The sequence below is a fragment of the Lucilia sericata genome, unplaced genomic scaffold, assembly GCF_015586225.1.
Source record: "Lucilia sericata isolate MDLA Ls3-8-SP2 unplaced genomic scaffold, ASM1558622v1 Contig002323F_arrow, whole genome shotgun sequence".
NCBI classification, from domain to species: domain Eukaryota; kingdom Metazoa; phylum Arthropoda; class Insecta; order Diptera; family Calliphoridae; genus Lucilia; species Lucilia sericata.
Genome location: NW_023996137.1, coordinates 44,655 through 53,288, shown reverse-complemented (window position 1 = coordinate 53,288; position 8,634 = coordinate 44,655). Strand labels below are relative to the sequence as shown.

General features: G+C 31.7%; 1 pseudogene; it reads left to right on the top strand.

The window, feature by feature from the left end:
* The first annotated feature begins 297 nt into the window (after nt 1-297).
* On the top strand, nt 298-5,469 carry LOC119613809 (annotated as a pseudogene).
* Nucleotides 5,470-8,634: the final 3,165 nt, after the last annotated feature.

Here is an 8,634-nt window from a genome sequence, read left to right as displayed (position 1 = left end):
TAGAGGTATATTGTTTTGTCTGTACATTCTGGACATTAATTTTGTCTGGAGATTTGATCTTTTTAACTTGTACTTTTCTTAATTTAACACGAAATATACAATTTAGATTCCTTGTCGCCTGCAGCTTAAATTGTAAATCTGCCTTATTTATTTTTTTTTTCAACTTTATAGGCACCCCATAATTATCGCTATTAACATTAGAATTTAACGACTTAACACCTCTAAATTTTCCTATACAAATTACTTATTATCATTTAGCCCCCTTAATCACTATAAATTATTAGGATTTGAAAAAATTCTCATCATTTACAGTGTTAAACTCTCGCGTTAAACATGATGAGTAACTGGAAAGTATTATTCATTAATATCTTCCTTCCAATCCGGAAATTGGTGAAATTGGTTCTATTAAATTAAATATATGGTTAGCTAATATAACGGGTGTGCCGATAATTGGTCTACAAAAGGAATCAAACGGTTTAAAAGCGTTAATTTTGTTGTATGGCATTTGTACGAGTTTTTTAGTGACATTTGCTTATACTGGTTTTGAAATTTATGATTTGATTTTGAATCTAGATGATTTGGATAAAATAACACAGAATATCTGTTTGTCATTGACACATGTTACGGGTGCTGTGAAGGTGTTATATTAATGAATAGAGTATTAGTAAATTTATCTTAAATTTAACATGGGGATTTTTTTGCAGATTATAAATTTGTTCTTTAGATACAAAGATCTGAAAAAGGTTATAGGCATGCTAGAGTATGTTACCAAAACTTATACCAAATCGAGCAAACAGGTAAAGACTTTGACATCATTCGAATAATAGTTAGTTACTTGTGGACCTAAAATATTAGAATATTATTTTTTTTACAATTTCAGCTTGAGACCTTTCAAAACGGTGAACTGGAAATAAAATAGTCTTATGTATTTACATAGGCATAGTAGGCACTACTGGATTTTTGGCCATGATCGTTCTTTTCATGCGTAAGTTATATAGTTTGGTCTATAGTGGGGACTATAGTCTGGACTATAGTTTTGTTTATAGTCAGAACTAGAGTTTTGTCTAATGTCTCGACTATAGTATTTTCTATATTTTTACCTACCTATAGTCGGGACCATAATCTGGAAAAGAGCTTTGTCTAATGTCTGGACTATAGTATTTTCTATAATTTGTCTATAGTTGCGACTATAGTTTTTTTATAGTCTGTACTATTTTTATGCCTATAGTCTGGAATAGAGTTTTGTTAATGTCTAGACTATAGTCGGGATAATATTTCTTTTAGGCGAACTATAGTCTTGTCTATAGTCAGCACTACAATCTGGATATAGTATTGTCTATAGTCTGAACTAAAGTCTTGTTTATCATCTCAATTATGGACCTGTTTAAAGTCTTGATTACATACAGTTTGGACTGTAGTCTTGTCTATGGTACAGACCATAGTATTTTCTATAGTCTGGACCAAAATCTTGTTTATAGTCTCGATTATAGACTTATCTGTACTCGCGACTATAATCTTGTCTATAGTATGGACTATAACCTTGACTATAGTTTGGACTATATGTCAGGACTATAGCATTACTTGTAGTTTGTCTTTTCTATAAACTGGTCCTATAATTTTGTCTCGATTACAGACTTGTACATAGTTTGTATATAGTTTGGATTGTGGTCTTATCTATAGCTTAGACTATAGCCAGGACCATAGTTTTGTTTTCTATTATAGACTTGTATATAGTTTGGACTATAATCTTGTACATACTATATATTTGTCTGTAGTATGAACTATAGTCTCGTATATAGTTTGAACAAAATAGTCTTATCCATAGTTTTGTATACTATCTGGATTGTAGTATTATATAGAGTCTTGTCTATAGTCTTATCTGTAGTCTTATCTATAGTCTGAACTATAGTTTTGCATATAGTCTGAACTAAAGTATTGTCTATAGATTTGTCACTGGACTTATAGTATTGTATATAGTCTGGATATATCACCTAAAGCCTAATATTTAATTTTCAGATCCTGAATCTGTTGCTGGTGAAATATTTCCATATCGTGTTATTCTACCCTCCTGGTTACCACTATTTTGGCAACTCATCTATATGGGTTTAAGTGTCCTAATATTTGCCATACAAATTGTGGCCGTTGATTATTTAAATGTAACCATCATCAATCAAATACGTTTTCAATTGAATATATTAAATTTGTCATTTGATGAATTGACCATTACAAACAAACAGGATACGAAGGCATTGGAGGTATTCAAAGGAGAACCATTAAAACGTTTGAATTCCATAATCGAACATCATTCTTTATTGAGGGAGTAAGTAAAAGAATGTCAGCATAATATGTTAAACTTGTTAAAATTTGACTTTCCAAATCTTTATTTTAAATCTACTTTTGACTTCGTTAAGAATTCGTCAACGGACAGAGGATATATTCTCGCAACCGGTCTTGCTGCAATTTTTCACGTCTTTGATGATATTTGCCATGACCGGTTTTCAGGCCACGGTCAGAACTGGTGGCAGCAATGGGGCGGTTTTAATTTACTTTATTGTGGCTGCATCTTTTGTCAACTTTTCGTTTATTGTTGGTTTGGCAATGAAGTTTTTGAACAGGTAAGTTGACGACGGACTGACTGACTGAATGTATGACTGACTCCTTTTTAAGTTCTGTTTGTTGTTTTTTGGATTTTAATTTGTTATTTATGGTTCTTTTGTTATTTCTTTCAATGCGTTTAAATGAAAAAAAAAAACAAAGAGTGGGTTTTATTTTTTATGGCCAAATAAGGGATTTCAATGACATTCGCATTTAAAGTTTGTGTTAAATTAAAGTTAAGCTTTTTGTCTGTTGCCTGAAGAACATAACCATGTAGTTGTAGTTCTTTATCAATTACTTTTTTTATTGAAACATGTTTCTAAAAATGGTGCGAAATCAATTGCAGTCAAGCAAAAATCTTTAGAGTCGTATTTCAGTATGATTAATGATAAGGAAAGGATTTTAGGGTGTTCCTTAAGGTGTAATGTTTATTGATTTATGGACTTACAAGCATACGGTCTGACATATAGACATATATTTTAAGATAAAGGACGGACTGTAGTCTCTATACTCATAAATAGGACAGACTACAGATTTGTCTGTACGTCACACTATGACGCGACTATAAGCCACATTATTATCTCGACTGTTGTCTTGACTATAGGCCTGACTACAGGCTATATAGTCTATAGACAAGACTATAGACAAGACTATAGACTAGACTATAGAAAAGACTATAGACAAGACCATAGACTAGACTATAGACAAGACTATAGACTAGATTATAGTCAAAACTATAGACTATAGACTAGACTATAGACTAGACTATAGTCTATAGTCTAGTCTATGGTCTAGTCTATAGACTAGACTATACACTAGACTATAGACTACACTATAGACTAGACTATTGACTAGACTATAGACTAGACTATAGCCTAGACTATAGACTAGACTATAGACTAGACTATAGACTAGACTATAGACTAGACTATAGGACTAGACTATAGACTAGACTATAGACTAGACTATAGACTAGACTATAGACTAGACTATAGACTAGACTATAGACTAGACTATTGACTAGACTATTGACTAGACTATAGACTAGACCATAGACTAGACTATAGACTAGACTATAGACTAGACTATAGACTAGACTATAGACTAGACTATAGACTAGACTATAGACTAGACTATAGACTAGACTAGACTATAGACTAGATATAGACTAGACTATCGACTAGACTATAGACTAGACTATAGACTAGACTATAGACTAGACTATAGACGAGACTATAGACTAGACTATAGACTAGACTATAGACTAGAACTATAGACTAGACTATAGACTAGACTATAGACTAGACTATAGACTAGACTATAGACTAGACTATAGACTAGACTATAGACTAGACTATAGACTAGACTATAGACTAGACTATAGACTAGACTATAGACTAGACTAGATATAGACTAGACTATAGACTATAGACTAGACTATAGACTCGACTATAGACTTAGGACTATAGACTAGACTATAGACTAGACTATAGACTAGACTATAGACTAACTATAGACTAGACTATAGACCTAGATAGCTATAGACTAGACTATAGACTAGACTATAGACATAGACTATAGACTAGACTATAGACTAGACTATAGACTAGACTATATGACTATAATAGACTAGACTATAGACTAGACTATAGACTAGACTATAGACTAGACTATAGACTAGACTATAGACTAGACTATAGACTAGACTATAGACTAGACTATAGACTAGACTATAGACCTAGACTATAGACTAGACTATAGACTAGAGCTATAGACTAGACTATAGACTAGACATATAGACTAGACTATAGAAGAGACTATAGACTAGATATAGACTAGACTATAGACTAGACTATAGACTAGACTATAGACTAGACTATAGACTACTATAGACTAGACTATAGACTAGACTATAGACTAGACTATAGACTAGACTATAGACTAGACTATAGACTAGACTATAGACTAGACTATAGACTAGACTATAGACTAGACTATAGACTAGACTATAGACTAGACTATAGACTAGACTATAGACTAGACTATAGACTAGACTATAGACTAGACTATAGACTAGACTATAGACTAGACTATAGACTAGACTATAGACTAGATATAGACTAGACTATAGACTAGACTATAGACTAGACTATAGACTAGACTATAGACTAGACTATAGACTAGACTATAGACTAGACTATAGACTAGACTATAGACTAGACTATAGACTAGACTATAGACTAGACTATAGACTAGACTATAGACTAGACTATAGACAGTATAGAGACTATACTATATAGACTAGACTATAGACTAGACTATAGACTAGACTATAGACTAGACTATAGACTAGACTATAGACTAGACTATAGACTAGACTATAGACTAGACTATAGACTAGACTATAGACTAGACTATAGACTAGACTAGACTAGACTAGACTATAGACTAGACTATAGACTAGATTTTAAACTCGAATGTGTACCCGACTATAGTCTCGACTGTTGTTTAGAATGTTTCGCGAAGTGTAAAATTTTTTTAACCAGCCATTAAAGGGTTAATAATAAAATTCTCTTTTTTCCCCATAACACACTTTAATTAAGAGTCTATATGATTCTAACACTCCCTTAAATTTTCTCATTATAAACATTTCATCTACAGAGCAAAACTCTAGCCACCAGTGGTTTCAACTCATCGTGGTATCTTTTCGATCGGCGCTATGGTAAATCTCTTGTGGTCTATCTAACCAATGCCCAACGTCCATTCATGTTTACAGCTGGCGGTTTTATGGGACTTTCTCTGCCAAGTTTTGCCGGTATTTTGAGTAAATCGTACTCATATATAGCACTATTACGTCAAATATATGGAAGATAAATAATAAAATAAAGAAAATAATAAACAACTACAATCAAACAACACAACTAAAGAACCATTCATAAAAACAGATTGCTGGAAAAAAAATTTAATTTCAATAAATTGCACTTATATTGACTAATTGATATTTATATGAACTTGAACTTTTTGCAAAAAGTTAAATTTAATTTCTTTGGAAATTACTATTAAATAATTGCAATAAACTAATTTCTAATAAAATTGTTACAATCTTGACTTGTTATTAAACGGTTTGCTAATCTGGAAATTTATTTAAATTAACTAGTTGGAATAAAATATTGGCGGGATTTTTTCCACTTTGGAAAATAATTACAGATTGAGTCATGTGTAAACGTTTAGCAAACAATTTATAATTTTTTTGAAATATAGTGGAAATAAATTTTGAAATTGTTAAATAATGTTCAAAAAATTAATGTATTTATTGATTGAATTTATTGTGTTTACAAGATTAATAAGAAAAGGGGAGGCTTAAACAAAATAGCATAAACTCCATTTGTAAAGTGTTTATGGATAGCTCCTTCCAAATGCAACCGATTTTATATAGACATTTTAGAGAATAAAATAATACAAAATTTCGGAAAATGATTTCATATGGTTGTTACCGGTTGTTGCTGGTTTATCAGCATAAACAAGTGACCTCACGTGGTTCCATAGGAAATAATCGAGGGAAGTCAAATCTCATGATTTTGGAGATCAATTGACGTTGGTTGAGTGCCTAAAGCTATATTTAGGGAGAACATTTTGGTTATTGAGTATACTAAATGTGGGCTTAAGTCAAAAAGTACCATTTTGAGATTGTTGATATTTTTTTTTTTTTTGAAAATTATGGGATTTTGTTTATGTAAATTGATATAAAAGTTTTTTTTTTTTAAATCGCAATAATAAAGTTGATGTATTTGAACTAATAAAAAATGTTTTATTTTAATGATTAAATTTCTTGTTTCATTTGTGAACGATTTATTTAAATGCTCTTTAAAATTTCAAATTGTTTGTACAATACTAAACATTTTTAATTCTATTGTGTATACAAAGATTTTGTATATGGATGTATGTATGTATGATGACTAATAAATTTTCAATTTGATTTTGTAAAATACATAATCTCAAAATAACAACACTTGCTGCACACTTTTTGAAGCACTATAATCGAGAGAATATATTGAGTTTAAGCTGGTGTTAGTAAGGCCTCGAAAGGTAGTCGTACTAAGTATAACAATTAGCTATGTCTGTCCTTCCGTCTTAAAATCTAGTCTATAGTCTAGTCTATAGTCTAGTCTATAGTCTAGTCTATAGTCTAGTCTATAGTCTAGTCTATAGTCTAGTCTATAGTCTAGTCTATAGTCTAGTCTATAGTCTAGTCTATAGTCTAGTCTATAGTCTAGTCTATAGTCTAGTCTATAGTCTAGTCTATAGTCTAGTCTATAGTCTAGTCTATAGTCTAGTCTATAGTCTAGTCTATAGTCTAGTCTATAGTCTAGTCTATAGTCTAGTCTATAGTCTAGTCTATAGTCTAGTCTATAGTCTAGTCTATAGTCTAGTCTATAGTCTAGTCTATAGTCTAGTCTATAGTCTAGTCTATAGTCTAGTCTATAGTCTAGTCTATAGTCTAGTCTATAGTCTAGTCTATAGTCTAGTCTATAGTCTAGTCTATAGTCTAGTCATAGTCTAGTCTATAGTCTAGTCTATAGTCCTAGTCTATAGTCTAGTCTATAGTCTAGTCTATAGTCTAGTCTATAGTCTAGTCTATAGTCTAGTCTATAGTCTAGTCTATAGTCTAGTCTATAGTCTAGTCTATAGTCTAGTCTATAGGTCTAGTCTTATGTCTAGGTCTATAGTCGTCTATAGTCTAGTCTATAGTCTAGTCTATAGTCTAGTCTATAGTCTAGTCTATAGTCAGTCTATAGTCTAGTCTATAAGTCTAGTCTATAGTCTAGTCTTAGTCTAGTCTATAGTCTAGTCTATAGTCTAGTCTATAGTCTAGTCTATAGTCTATCTAGTCTATAGTCATAGTCTATAGTCTAGTCTATAGTCTAGTCTATAGTCTAGTCTATAGTCTAGTCTATAGTCTAGTCTATAGTCTAGTCTATAGTCTAGTCTATAGTCTAGTCTATAGTCTAGTCTATAGTCTAGTCTATAGTCTAGTCTATAGTCTAGTCTATAGTCTAGTCTATAGTAGTCTATAGTCTAGTCTATAGTCAAGTCTATAGTCTAGTCTATAGTCTAGTCTATAGTCTAGTCTATAGTCTAGTCTATAGTCTAGTCTATAGTCTAGTCTATAGTCTAGTCTATAGTCTAGTCTATAGTCTAGTCTAGTCTATAGTCTAGTCTATAGTCTAGTCTATAGTCTAGTCTATAGTCTAGTCTATAGTCTAGTCTATAGTCTAGTCTATAGTCTAGTCTATAGTAGTCTATAATATAGTCTATAGTCTAGTCTATAGTCTAGTCTATAGTCTAGTCTATAGTCTAGTCTATAGTCTAGTCTATAGTCTAGTCTATAGTCTAGTCTATAGTCTAGTCTATAGTCTAGTTATAGTCTAGTCTATAGTCTAGTCTATAGTCTAGTCTATAGTCTAGTCTATAGTCTAGTCTATAGTCTAGGTCTATAGTCTAGTCTATAGTCTAGTCTATAGTCTAGTCTATAGTCTAGTCTATAGTCTAGTCTAGAGTCTAGTCTATAGTCTAGTCTATAGTCTAGTCTATAGTCTAGTCTATAGTCTAGTCTATAGTCTAGTCCTATAGTCTAGTCTATAGTCTAGTCTATAGTCTAGTCCTATAGTCTAGTCTATAGTCTAGTCTATAGTCTAGTCTATAGTCTAGTCTGTAGTCTAGTCTATAGTCTAGTCTATAGTCTAGTCTATAGTCTCGTATATAGTCTAGTATATAGTCTAGTATATAGTCTAGTCTAGTCTATAGTCTGTCTATAGTCTGGTCTATGGTCTAGTCTATGGTCTAGTCTATAGTCTAGTCTATAGTCTAGTCTATAGTCTAGTCTATAGTCCTGTCTATAGTCGAGTCTATAGTCTAGTCTATATCTAGTCTATAGTCCTGTCTATAGTCTAGTATATAGTCTAGTAGTCTAGTCTTTAGTCTAGTCTATAGTCCTGTCTATAGTCTAGTCTATAGTCTAGTCTATAGTCTAGTCTATCG